Genomic DNA, 14,875 nt, shown 5'->3' on the forward strand with positions numbered 1-14,875 from the left:
TGATAATGCACACACATAATTATGAGTGACATTAAAGAACTTCTCTATTAACAAGCTATTTTTGTGCAATGCCTTTTGTTAAGAAAAACATCCTTATTTACTCTTGTTCTGCAGTATCCCATGAGTTAGGCGAGGGGTATGTTTCTTTGACAGATGAGACCAGAAACAGCTGGGTGGTGAGTTTTTTCATAAAGTGAGTGAAACTCTCAGGGAGACAGAAGCCATCAAATTCTCGAGTCTTACAGTGGTCAAATAATAAAAGAAAACTCTTTTGTCCAAAGGACATTTAGCTGCCCCTCAAGTTGAAACTAAAATTGACAACTTCATTTCATATCAAGGGCTGGCACTTTCACACAGCTTGGAACTGGGGAATGAAAGAAGAGATCAGCTTTTAGTTGTCTTAATTTATTCCCTCACTATCAGAATGAGCCTAATGAATGGATCTCAGGATGCAGGAATATCACTTTCCTCAGATTATCCCCCTCTTTATTCGGCCAACTTGTATTGTGTACTCTTACCTAAGGCAGCGACTGTGAGGGACGTGTCTTGAATTAAACATCCAATCTCTGAAAAAGCGAATGATGTTCTTAATGGCACACTGTGAAGTGAAAGGGATTATTGATTTTGTTGAGTTAGTATTTTGTACATTGAAATCCACTTTAACAACACAAATCAATATATAACTCTTTCATCTCACTGTTTTAGATTTTTTTTTAACTCAACTATGGATGTAAATTCGTTTAGCAACATGTTAATTTCCTATCTGTCTGGATTGAAAGTTTCTGTCATAATGATGTATTAATTGAGGCACCTAAAAGATATATGGACACTCCAACAGACTAAGCAAACCCAAGTTCATTGAGCTATTACATGATGGGCCCAAATGTGATCTGTAAGCAGCAATCCAACCTCTACATCTAGACAAGGTAGTTATGCTTCAGCAATGGGTGGCTATTTCCTGAGAGTTGCAGATGTGATTTTTATCCTGTTTCTTATAAAAAGGGCATGAGGCTGTATGGAGTCCTTATGAGATTTGCAGATCTATCCAAACCCTTAACTGATAACCACAGTCCTAGGCCACATAGCTGACATGCGCATCTTAATGACCTAAATCTCAATCTAGATTAAATTGAATAAGGTAGTTGAAAGTTGTTGATAATGCCCGGAATAAATGAGCCATTTCAATATAATCAAATTTTCTTTTCCTTTCTCTTATATACTTTTCTAGTTTGCCTTCTCATACATAGTTTCAATTCACTAGTGCTCTGAAATCCTTTTGCTTGGTTATAAAATTCCTGTAGGGACTAAGGGCGGCTGCCCCAGGATGGGTGACTTTGGCATCAATATCATTTTGATTTAAAAAGCAGTCAAAACCCAACAGATTCAGGAAAAGTTCTTCCCCAACAACTGCCTAAAAAGAATCGAGGTAGAGGGCCTACTCTAGAAAGAGTTATCACCATAGATTAGGCACATCATGTTAGGAACCAGGGGTGCTAGACAGGGAGGAGCCCAGCACGGCCACTTTGATCAAAGTCCTCGCTTTGTCCCATGGTGTTTGAGTGGCCCAGCAAACATCTGTTCATGAAACATTAACTCTTTTCCATTTTCTGTAAATTGCATTTCTTCCCTTTGAAATCCCAGACCCCTACCCCCTTCTCCTTAGTTCAGGATGACATATATACATCATTTTGCCTGACTGTCTTTGAAATTTCTATGTTTGTATGGGTTCCCTGTGTGTATGTTATTAAATCTGACTTTCTCCTCTTTATCTGTCTCATGTCAATTTGATTCTTAGTCCAACGAGAAGGGCCTAGAAGAGGATAGGAAATTCTGGCTCCCCAACATTCTTATTTTTTTTAAATAGTTTATTGTCAAATTGGTTTCCATACAACACCCAGTGCTCTTCCCCACAAGTGCCCTCCTCCATCACCACGACCTCTTTTCCCCTCTCCCCCTTCCCCTTCAACCTTCAGTTCCTTTTCAGTATTCAATAGTCTCTCAAGTTTTGCGTCCCTCTCTTATTAAATGACAATACAGTACTATGAATTATTATATTAGATATAGTGTGTGTGTTATCATGCATATTTTTCTTCACTGATAATCAGATTTACATTGCTTTCCTTTCTTCATAAATTCAGAAATAGATTTCACTTCTTTTCAAGTATAAATAATAGAAGGAAAAATGTACTGATTCTGCTTGTCATTTATTTAAACTTGCAGGACATTTTCATCCTCAATTTTACAAACTAATGCCCAAGGGAGAACGTCTGTAGTTTTAAAATTGTTGTGTTTGACACTAAAGTTTTACCTTATAAATTTACTTACTTTCTTTTGTTTTGACATTTGTAAATGTAACAAGAGGAAGAGACATTAGCAGCCTTCCAGGGTTTCCAGAAGAAGGAAAAAAAGAAATCTGTACACCTATGTGTAAGGAAATGTGCCTTTATGTGGACTTCAAGTGGGAAGTTATATGGTAAAATAATATCCTATACTAATTTCAACATGGCATCATTTGTATAATTAACATAAGTTTTACAGAGTTGTTCAGATTCTTTCACTGGCATTTCACTTTCTATAATTTAGTCATTGAAACACACTCCCATGCACGTGTTGCATGGTGAGTTCAATTCATTTTTATTATATTTACTGACTTTACAATAAAAACAAAAAATCTGTTTAATTCATTTTGATTCTGAATCTCAAACTTTAGAACAAATTCTATGGGAAAAGAAGCATGAGGAACTAAGAAAGTTCAGAGAGAGAGGATCAGGATCCGGAAGGGCTTTATGAAGAAAGTGGTGCCCTACCTAAGTATGGAAGCAAGTAGGCAAATATGAAGAGAAACTCACGGAAAACAGAGGGATTCACTTAGTGGAGGGAAACAGACGGGCACAGGCAAGAAGGCATGAAAGAGGGTAAGCTGGGAGAGGATGCTGGGTGGGGACTGGTTTCAGATGATCTGACAGGACTCGCAGGAAAGACTGGGGAAGGTATTGCAAGGACCTTGGAGTCAGAGTATGGCTTCTTCCTAGAAGTCTCATTCACCGCATTTCTATCTGCCACACATTCCCTCATATTTTAGATACTGGCTGTAGGGTCCTTTCTTCTGAAGTTCTCTAAGGTCCCTCCTCTGAGCTCCTGCCTTTGTTTGTCCAGACTTCCAGTATAACATAGTGGTGGTGGTGGGGGGTGGGAAGTTATCCAGAACATATCTAATATGAGCTATTATGGGTTACATTCTTTGCTCTTGAGGGCTTCTCATGTCTGTACATATGGAACTATTTCATATTTTAACACGGCTTCATTCCATAATGTGAATTCATTTCCACAAAACTTCACTTATTATCCTTTTTCTTTGGAGATGTTTATTTGTGACTTGATGCTTTTTCTTGTTCTTGTATCTCCTTAGTAATCAGTTGGGTTAAAAATTCTTTTTGACTTTTTGTTATATCTTCTGTTCTTTGCCCTCATATGTACACTCTAACCTCTACTGTGTGTTTATAAATTTATTAGTTTATATGACTTTTGTATATAATTAAACCAATATGAATTTATTATATTTATATCTCCACACTATTTTACCTCTGTTTTCTATGTTGTAATTATTTTCCCCAGACTGTTCCTTATATTTTCACTTTATTTATGTCATATTTTATTACAAAAGGTGTTTATATTTTGATACCATCAAGTGTATCCAATGACTAGGAATGAAAAAATGATCAGTCTTTTTATTATGGCTCCATGTTCTGGCTATCCCATATTTTCTTCAATAATAATTTCATAGTTTTCTTTTTCTTATTTGTTTTGGTTTCCTTAGTTTTCCATTTAGATCTAACTAGATTTTATTCTGTCTTTGTAAAAAAAAAAAACTCATAAAATTAGATTTTTATCTCACACCAATTGATTGATTGTCCTAATAGCCTTTCTGACTAGGGCTTTCTTCCTTAGTAATTTGTAATGCCATCATTGTCATATTCCAAATTCCCAAATATATTGCATCTGCTTGTGGACTCCCTGCTTTGGTCCAGGAAGATATTTGTGTATTTATGCACAGATACTATACATTTTTATTACATCTAGATTTATTATACATTTTCATATGTATCATAAGCATGTAAATGGAGCAAACATTCCCTTACTGTTTTTTGTTGTTGCTGTTGTTGTTGTTCATTTGTTTTTTCAAAACCTTCTTGGCTGGGCATTCACATTTAATATCCCATACAAATTTTTGAGTTAGCTTTTCAAGTACTTGGAAAATTCCTTTTGAGATTTTTAAATAGAATTGCACTGTATTCTCAGATTAATTAGAAAATATTAAAATATTTCAAATATCAAGGCTACCAATCCAAGAGTTCTCTTTCCACATATTCAGATTCTGTTTTTACAAAGATCTTGCACATTTCTTAATATGTGTACCCTTATGTATTTTATAATTTTGGTACTGCTATGAATGATGTACTTTTTATGATTATATGTCTAATTGATTTACTGAAATATTGATAGTATTTGGCTAATTTATATTGATCTTGTATCTAGTCATGAAATTCTCCTTGCAAGTAGTTTGTTTATAGAAAGAAAATTTTCTATATGTATACAATCATAGAAATGCCAGTTATCTCTCTAAAATTACCACTTGACATCTCATTCTCAGGGTTCCCCAGTGGCTCAGTTGGTTGAACATCTAGCTCTTGATTTTGGCCCCAGTCATGATCCCAGGACGTGGGATTGAGCTCCATGTCAGGTTCTGCACTGAGCACGGGGCTGCTGAAGACTTTCTCTCTCTCTATGTCTCTCTCCCCCATCCCTCTCCTTCCAAAAAATAATTTTCATAATCTTTAAATTTTGTAAATTATATTACAAAATAACAATGATGAAAATGAACATCCTTTTCTTCTTCCTGATTATAATGTGAAAGTTAAAGTCTCCTTGTTTAGAATGCTATTTCCATACATCTCCAGTGAGGCCACTTTGCTGTTGATTGTTTACCATTTCATTTTGTGGCACAGTTGAGGAAAAACGTTTGTGACCTGTAATTATTATTTCCTAAATGAATGGGTGCTTCCTGGATGCTGGAATAAAAAAGCCATTCTCACAGACTGAGGCTGGTGTCTTCCATGACTACTGTAGAAGGGTCAGGATGGTGTATAGGTATATTAAAAAAAAACAAACAAAAAACCTTGTGTGCCTGTTTTCAGCATCTGATACCTCTGATATCTCCCTCTCCATGACCTTAAAAGTCCCCATAAAAGAGAGAAGGATTAATGGCTTAAAAGAGAGTAAATAGCCAGCACATCTGTAAACACTCTAACAGAATCTATGCTTAATAGGTTTTATTATGTCATGTAAAAAAAAAAAAAACAACAGGAAGTCTTCTGTAATTGAAGAAAGGACTTGTTGAAGCATTTTTACTTCCAAATTCAACCTAGATACACATTTATGTAGCTTGTTAAATGTGACATGATCATACATTTGAATCTATTCATACTCTTGAAGCTATTGTTTAAGTTTTAATCATTTTCTCTGCAAATATGTTATCATGTTATCAGATATTCCAAAGATGGATTAATATTTGATAAATGATAAGAACAATACTAGTGTATTTCTATCTAGGGTTAGAATGAAAGAGGGAATGAATGTGGAGCATTCCAACACATGGAGAAATTCAGCTCTCTGGTTCCTGTGACAGTAGAGAGGGAGCCTGAAAGAATCTAGTGCTGGGAGACCAACAAAACTACAAGGGCAACGCAAGGGTTTGTGTAAGAAAAAAGAAAAAAAAATCCAGAATTTCATTTAATGGCTCAAGTTGCTGGGGAACAAATATCCACTTTTTTGTGACACATGACTCAGTAAAGACTTGGGCTCAGGAGAAATGGGGCCATGCATTTTCGGTCATGGGGACCAGGAATTTGAGTAAGTAACCACCTTTGGTCAGGGGGCAACAATCTGTCGAGAGAACACATTCTGAGTCAAGTTGCTTAAGAACTTATTTTTCGGAACCAACTGGTAAATTAATAACATTTCAGATGGAATATGACTTCAGAATTCTCCAGGGAAATGAAGTGCTTCACCAAAAACAAAAGATAAGTACCTGATTTCTTAACTCCAAGAAACTATAAATATTGTGTTTGCTACTCCAAACATAGGTCTGCTAAGCAAATAAATTGAAAAAAGTCTTTATTTATTTATTTATTTAGTCAGTCAGTCAGTCTTTAAACCTATGGAAAATCAACAGGATGGAGTACTCTAGTGGACATGGCATAGGATTTTTATTTCATTCCCATACAAGTAGATAAATGACTTGGATGTTTACAACTCCCTTTACTTCTGTGTCTCTTAGTTTTCTTAACTACAAAATGAATTAATGGATAAGATATAAAACACACAAGAATTCTGTAGTCAAGCAAGGCATCCAACGAATCAAACGATCAATATATATAAACTCTGAGCTGGTCTTGGAGATAGAGGGATGAAGGGGCCTGCCTGCTGGGCTTCCTGGCTTCCCCCCAACTTGGAGACATTTCTAAATAAAATGCAGGCCCCTGTAGTTCTCACCTCCTAAGACTTTAAGTGATATGTCCTATTGAGAGTTGTCTCTTTTCTCTAGTGTTCTCTTCAGTGGCTGTGCTCTGTGAGTAGCAGTTCAGTACCAAGCTTCCATCGAGCTGCCCCGGTAGGCGAGGCGGTCCCAGAATGACCCTTCCCAGAAGCACTGCAATCCAGGCTGCTTCAAGTTTTGTGATACTGGATACTGGCTGGAAATTTCTCAGTGGAGACTTGAAATTTACCCATTTTAGATTTCTTTGGGGAAAACAACACAAAAACTATTCAACTTAGCATTGAACCAGAAATATTTCCGGGTGTCTCTGAACCCTCACTCACCTCTGAAGGAATCCCTGCCTCTAGTGCTAATAAGAGAGACACAGTTAGCTAAATTTAAAGCTAGACAATATACTACCTGAGAGAAGGTAACATATGTATCTTATCATTTTAAAAATGATTTGTTCATTTAAAAAATCATTTAACTGAGGTATAATTGATATACAAAAGCTGTGTATATTTAATGCATACATCTTAATGAGTTTGAAGGAAACTATATTTCCATGAAACTGTCACCATAATCTATGCCATAAAATAGCCATCAAACTCCAGAAATTTCCTCCCACCTTCTTTTTCTCCTCCTCTTTCTTCTGCTTTTTCTTGCTATTGTTTCTATTATTTTGTGATAGGAACACATAAGATCCACCTTCTTAGCAAATTTCAATAATATACTATAGTAACTATAGGAACTATGCTATACACTAAATCTCTAGTACCTGCTTGTCTTACCTAACTAAAACTCTATCTACTACATCCTGATTTCTCCTTCCTCCCATCTCCTGGCAACCACCATTCTACTCTCTGTTTTTATGAATTTGGCTCTTTTATATTTCTCACATAAATGGTATCATATACTATTTGTCTTTCTGTGTCTGGCTTATTTCACTTGTATAATGTCCTCCAGGTTCATCTATGTTGTTGCAAACGCAGGACAAAATAGAGTGTAAGTCGTAACTGTCTTAAGAGAAAAAGAAGGTCATTATATGATAACCGAGGGATCAATTCAGCAGGATGATATCACAATTATAAAAATATTTGCACTCAACATATCAGAGTGCTTGGGTATATAAAGCAAACACTGATAAATCTAAAGGGAGAAATAGCTGTACAGTAATAGTAGGAGACTTCACTATCCCATTTTCAACAATGGATAGATCATCCAGACAGAAAATCAATGAAAAACAGCAGACCTGAACTATATAGACCAAATGAACCTAACAGACATCTACATTAGGTTCCATCTAACAGTAGCAGAATACACATTTTTCTCAAGTGCATATGAGAAATTCTCTGGGATAGATCCCATGCAAAACAAGCTTTAATAAATTGAGGAAGGCAAATAAATCCAAGTATCTTTTTTAACCACCACAAAATAAAACTAGAAAAAAGTCATAAAAGAGTCAAAAGGAATTAGCACATTATTGAACCACCACTGGACAAAGTTAGAAATTGAAAGAGAAATTAGAAAATATTTTGAGACAAATAGTAATTAAATGCAACATACTAAAACTTATGGAGTACAGGAAAAGTAGTATAAGTAGAGAAGTCCCCTGTGATAAATGCCTACTTTCAAAAAGAAAGAAGGACTCCAATACTTCAAGAAACTAGAAGAGGAAGAACAAACTCAGCCCAAAGTTGGTGAACAGGAGAAAACAGTAAAGATAGAAAAGACTCAAATAAATAAAATCAGAAATAAAAGAGGAGAAATTACAACAGATGCCACAAAAATAAAAACTAAATTACAAAGGGTGATTATGATTATATGTCAAAATGGGACAATCTGGAAGAAATGAATAAATTCTTAAAAATATACAATGTGCCCAGACAGAAACAAGAATAGAAAGCATGAACAGATCAATAACAAATAACATGGAAGCAGTAATCAAAAGTCTCCCCCTAAAGTAAAGTTCATGACCAGATGACATCACAGGTGAATTCTACCAAATACTTAAAGAATTAATATCAATTTTTCTCAAACTCCTCCAAAAAACAGAGTTTGAGGGAGAGTACTTGCAAACTCAGTTTGGTACCAAAGCCAGACAAAGCCCACCATTTAAAGGCCATAGCATAGGTCGCCTGAGATGCAATCTCATTATTTTCTCTAATTACCAGAAACTCTGGCATGCAGTTGTACAAATGGTGCTTTAAATGACTGAAGGTGATCCCTGTTCTCCTCTCCATCTCCAACGCAGATGACTTGACCAGGAAGAATAGATAGGTGTCCAGAAGTATCAAATGCAGAGCCTTGGGGAGCCTGATTTGGAAAGTTGATTCATGCTAATCAGATCCTCTTGTAGTGGAATGGGAACTCTAAGAGAACACACTTATGGGATGTCAGGCCCCACTCAGCCACTGGTATGTGTAGTAACAGAAAGTCTGTCATTAAAGAGAGGTGATATGGAAAACAAGGGAGATTAGAAGGTAGGCAAAGATAATTTTTTACATTGGAAAAAAGCCACAAAAATGTTTCCTGTTTGTGAAGAGTTCACAGCATGATCTGGAAGAAAGGAAATAACTTAAAAATTGCACGTAAGAATGAAGCTGGACCCTTACTAATATCCTACACAAAAATTAACTAAAAATCAAAGACCTAAATGTAAAATTAAAAACTAAAAGACAACATACAGGAAAATTTCATAGTATTGGATTTGACAATGATTTCATATATATGGCTCCAAAGTGTAGGAAACAAAAACAACAAAAAAATGAGACAAAGTACACTTCATAAAACTTAAAAAAAAAAAGTAAATTATAAAACACTATCAACAGAATAATAAGGCAACCTGATTGAAAATATATGATTTGAAAATATGTTTTCAAATCATATACCTGATAAGGAATTTTTTAAATGTTTTATTATTTATTTTTGAGAGAGGGAGAGGGGCACAGCATGAGTAGGGGAGGGACAGAGAGAGAGGGAGACACATAATCCGAAGCAGCTCCAGGTTCTGAGTTGTCAGCCCAGGCCTGACGCAGAGCTTGAACTCACAAACCACAAGATCATGACCTGAGCTGAAATCACACGCTCAACTGACTGATACACCCAGGCATGCCCTGATAAGGAATTTTTATCTGGAATACATAGAGAACTCTTAAAATTCAACAAGAAAAAACAAATAATCCAATTCAAATATTGGTAAATTACTTTTCTCCAATGACAATATACAAATGGCCAATAAACACATGAAACTAGGTTTGACATCCCGAATCATTAGGGAAATACAAAATCAAAACCACTATGACATATTACCTCATATCCATTAAGAACAGAAAATAAGAATCACTGGCAAGGATGTGGAAAAATTAGAATCCTTGTGTACTGTTGGGAGGAATATAAAATGGTACAGCCATTTTAGAAAACATGATGGTGACTCTTTAAAGATTTAAACATAAAATTACTGTATGATCCAACAATTCCACTTCTGGGTATATATCCAAAATAACTGTAAACAAGGTCTCAAAAAGATATATGTAATTTTCATAATGGTATTATTCACAATAGCTAAATTGGGAAAGCTGCCCAAGTATCCATTGACAGATGAATAGATAAGCAAAATGTGGAATAAACATACTGGAATATTATTCAGCTTTAAAAAGACAGTTCTATTATATGCTATAACATGAATGAAACTTGAGAACATTGTGATAATTGAAATATGCCTGTCAGAAAAAAAAAACAAATAGTTTTATTGACAAATTCATAGAGACTCAAAGCAGAATACTGGTTTTCACACTGGGGGGCAGGGAGGGAAAATGGGGAGTTAGTATTTTAAGGTGAAATAGTTGTAGTTTTATAAGATGAAACGAGTTTGGGGATGGATGTTGAGGATGGTAGTACAACATTATTAATGTATGTAGTACCACTTTACTGTACACTTAAAGATGGTTAATTAAGATGGTAATTTTTTTTTGAGAGAGAGAAAGAGAATGAGAGAATATCAAGGAGAAGGATAGAAGGAGAGAACGAATAAATCCCCATACTCAGAGCAGAGCCTGACACAGAGCTTGATCCTATGAACCATGTCCTGAGCAAAAATCAAGAGTTGCACACTCATCCGACTGGGTCATCAAGGTGCATCAGATGGTACATTTCATGTTATGTTTACTATACCATAATAAAAAATATGGAAATAAAATATTATACAGCAGCACGACTAATATTAAGATTGAATGATAGGTGGTTTGGGAGTTGTAGGTGGGACATTTTAATCCAAAGGGGGGATGGAACAGAGTTGATTACAGACTTTGGAAAATCCAGAAAGAAGAGCTGTTGTCCTAAACCCCATTTTCATTAACACTGCAAATGTTTGCCTTTGCTGGGTTTTTATGAAATGCTACATGACAATAATTATTGTCAACTTCAGGAGGATGGTCAATGAGAAAAATACGCTTCTAATCCTTATTTCATTCACCAGAGAATAATGGAATCAGATCACATGTTATCTGCCTCATGGGCCTCGGCACACAGTTTCCTAGAACTAAAGGAACAGCTAGAAGAAACCTTAGTGATCATTTAGTCTAAACAGAAAACTAAATAACTGAGCCAAGGCCACTGAGTTATTTGAGATCTGGACGTGTGAAGCCAATTTTGTCACCCTTCGGTCTACACAGATTTCAAAGATACAGCACATACAGCTCATGGACTGATGGCAAGATGTTACTTCTAGACAGAAGTTATTGTTGTTGTTGTTGTTGTTGTTTTACTGTTTATTTAAGAGAAACAGAGAGACAGAGAAAGGGAGACAGAATCTCAAGTAGGCTCTTTGCTGTTAGTACAGAGCCCATTGTGAGGCTCAATCTTATAAATCATGAGATCATTACCTGAGCTGAGACCAAGAGTGAGATGCCTAACAGGTGCCCCTAGACACAACTATTCTTGCAGATATTTGAGAGCAAGTCTTGATATATGTGACTCTGCCATTGACATATCTGGGAATTAGCAAATTAATGGGTCAAGTCTGACAAAAGTAAAGTGCTGGTCTTGATGGGGTAATGCTAAAGAAATGTAGGAGTCAAATTAGTCAAAATAGGGGCTCTCTGAACAGTTATGACTTAGGACATCAACAGTGCACATGACATGATATAAGCAATTTCTCCACTCACTAAGCCATAGGTAGTAGCCTCCCAATCTATCATAACATGACATGTTTGGCTCTCTGATTTCATCTAATTCCCAAAATGTTACTGACATCAAAGTAAGCCCTAGCTTTTCATGAGACACCTCTGAAAAAACTATCTACTCTTATTCACATAAGTGCAAATATTCTATTCTTCTGGAAGAGATAAGTCATTTAAAAATCTTAAGTAGATTCTGCTAAAAAAAAAAAAACCAGAATTGCTGCTTCAGGATATATTAGAGTCTTTGATGTTATTACTTGTGTAGAGAATGCATTTTTCATAAAATATCATAGAATTGAGCTGGTTTTCATCTATCCCTGGAATGACAAAGAGCATACAAGTATGATGCATACATTAATATATGAGTATATGGTACACTGTAATATGTTTGATCAAAATTTAGCCACTTACTCTTTAAAAACATGAACAAAGAACACAGGAAATAGGGATAAGTTTGAGAAAAGAATAAAAGAGAAAAAAATCTACCAAGAGCATTGTTTTTGGATGTTTCCATCAGGTATTAAATTTAAAAAAACAATGATATTATTTCTCTTTATCTCTGGGTCATCTTTTCTTTATTCTCCAAATGATTTCTGTAGATCGTATAATACTCAGAGATAGAGTGTGTTTGAATAATCCAGGTTTGAGGAGTAAAGAAATATACTGGTAATAGCATAAGGGACGATTTGGACAGATTATCTAGATATGATGAATGGAAAGGGTTTGGTAGGAGGAGAATAAGGAGAGAGAGATAAAAAAGAGAAAGAAAGGGGGAGAAGGAGAAAGAGAGAGAGAAAGAGAGAGAGAAGAAAAGAAAATGTGACCAGTAAAATTTATTCTCTGACACCCAGTCCCCAGTTTTAAGTTTGAAGACGCTTAATTACTAGAAACTGAGATGTATAGAGAAGGTAAAAAATATTATTCTCCAGGGACTCTGAGGTTATTTTAAGTTATTTACTTTGGGACCACTTTTAATTTAAATAGTAGCTGTGTGAATTTATAAGCTGAACAAAGATTCACATTCAAGTGAGGGATACTGATGTGTAACAATGAGTTTACAGTCATTTTGGACCTGAAAAAAAGAAAAAAAAATATATATCATCGTTTCTGTAACTTTAGGAGAGAAAGCACTGTAATAAGCCTGTGAGGAATGCCAAAAAATACTCCACATCTATATTTGTGTTTCATGTTTATGCAAGATCTTTTGCAGATGTAGTAAAATATTTTGAAATACAAAATCAGAGCATTTTAAGTATTGAATGTCAATCTAAGGTTCCTCTTGTAGAAAGAGAGGTATATTTCCTTGTCATTTTATCTTCAACTCCATGATTTTTCATAGTCGTGAATTCATTTTTTCAACAAATATTTATTTGCCTATCATGTATCTACCATCTACCATGTGCTTTTCTAAGTGCTGCTAGAGTAGATTTTAATATAGTGTCCTTTCTCTCATAAAGTTTATTGTTGGAAGATGCAGATCATGTAAGCACCTACTACATACAATACATCCTAAATGGTGTAAGAACTTAAAAAAAGAATCTTGAAATCATATAACAGTCATTAGGAGTCATTTCTTTGAGCCTCCCATTAGAAATCTTGGTTTTAGTTTATCCTCTGCAAGTGGCTATCATTTGTTTCTGCTTAAATACATTAATAAGAAGTAGCTCACTAACTTGCAGGTGACATATTGGTTCTTATTCAGTTCTATTCAGAAGATGATCACTATATATTTATGGTAGACTGTTGGTTGCCCCAATATCCATTCTCCTCTGACTTTTCAGGAATAGAGACTTATCTGATAATATGGCTATACAGCTAAATACTATATTTCTTAAGCTCTGTTTCAGCAAGGTGTGTCCGTTTGACTGAGGTCTAGGCAAATAAACAAAGGATAATGATACATGCTATGTCCATGTATTATCATTAAAACAATTAGAAGTGCACTGTCCTGGACCCTTTACTCCTTACTGTTGGGTAGAAATCTCAAGGACTGAAGGAATTATTTTGACTCTGGAATTCAACCCATATATACAAGATGGCAGGACCGTCCCTTCCATCCTGGAACCTTTACTTTAGGTGACAGAGAAATAAACTTCTTTCTTACTCAATCTATTATGTTTACCATGTCTCTGTTACAGCAATTTAGAGTAAACCCCCAGCAAATACAACAGTCACCTTGTACTAGCACGGAGAGATGGATTTCCTTTCATAGGCTAGTCTTTTAAATACTTAAAACAGCTATGAAATCCTCTCTTTATTTAAACCATTTAACAAGTATTCAATGAGTGCCCACTACTGCCGGGAATGATGTTAGGAACTGAGAAGTGGAGGGCGAGGGGTGGTGTGAGGAGGGGGGATTGGGTATTTAGGGAGTCTGACTGTAGCTCTGAGAAACACTCAAGTGAAATCGAGCCCCAGAGCAAAGATGGCCCATTGTGAGCATTGTGGTGGGTTTCAAAGCTGTCAGGTAACTAGTTCCTCAGAGCAGGCTCCCCCCTCCTGCCCCCAGAGAAGGAGATCTGAAGAGCACACTCCTATGGCTTTCAAATGTGTGGGTTACGTTAATAATGTATATAGCACTGTAGGATATTCTCTGATACTCAAAACGTTTAAATATTTTTTCTAGAATTTTTACTTCATTATAATCCAATAGTAAATATTAATTTATTACTGTAGGAAGAGAGAGAGATAGAGGCATGAGACACAGTCTCTTGCTCTAAGCCTATATTTCAGACAAGTAAAACAATGATATATAATGTTAAAAGTCATAAGATTTATATCTACTTATTGGCAGAAATATCCTATGTGGGGTATCAAAATGAAAGAAACATTCGCAAGTGAAAAGGAGGTTGAGAAATGATCAGAAGACAGTGTGCTTCAGTATGGAAACCAAAACTGCAAGAAAAGTTGAGGAACACTGAATAGACCAGAAGTTGTGGCAAGAATGGAATGGTTCCTTCCCCGCAGATGAAGGGTGGATGAATTGTGACCTCCAAGGCTTTTAAATACAGCCAGGAAATAAGAAAAGGCAAAGACCAGAATAAAGAGGGAACTCAAGTACAATGTACTGAGCTTGAATTGAAGCCTCGGTGGCCTAGTGTTATGTAAGATTCAGATCCAGGTCGAAGGAGCCTGTGGCTTGGGTGTTGCCACAAAGTCC

General features: G+C 35.7%; 1 long non-coding RNA gene across 4 annotated transcripts in view; it reads right to left on the minus strand.

Annotated features, from left to right (window-relative positions):
- Window positions 1-14,875, minus strand: part of LOC115304915 — a 216,649-nt gene that overhangs the window by 176,736 nt on the left and 25,038 nt on the right. For all 4 annotated transcript variants that reach the window (XR_003914667.1, XR_003914668.1, XR_003914665.1 and 1 more), the window contains exons 2-3: window positions 6,553-6,798; window positions 519-598 (exon numbers count right to left, since the gene is read on the minus strand). This is a non-coding gene — a long non-coding RNA (uncharacterized LOC115304915). The remainder of the gene's footprint in view (window positions 1-518; window positions 599-6,552; window positions 6,799-14,875) is intronic.

This window comes from Suricata suricatta, chromosome 10, assembly GCF_006229205.1.
Source record: "Suricata suricatta isolate VVHF042 chromosome 10, meerkat_22Aug2017_6uvM2_HiC, whole genome shotgun sequence".
Taxonomy (NCBI): domain Eukaryota; kingdom Metazoa; phylum Chordata; class Mammalia; order Carnivora; family Herpestidae; genus Suricata; species Suricata suricatta.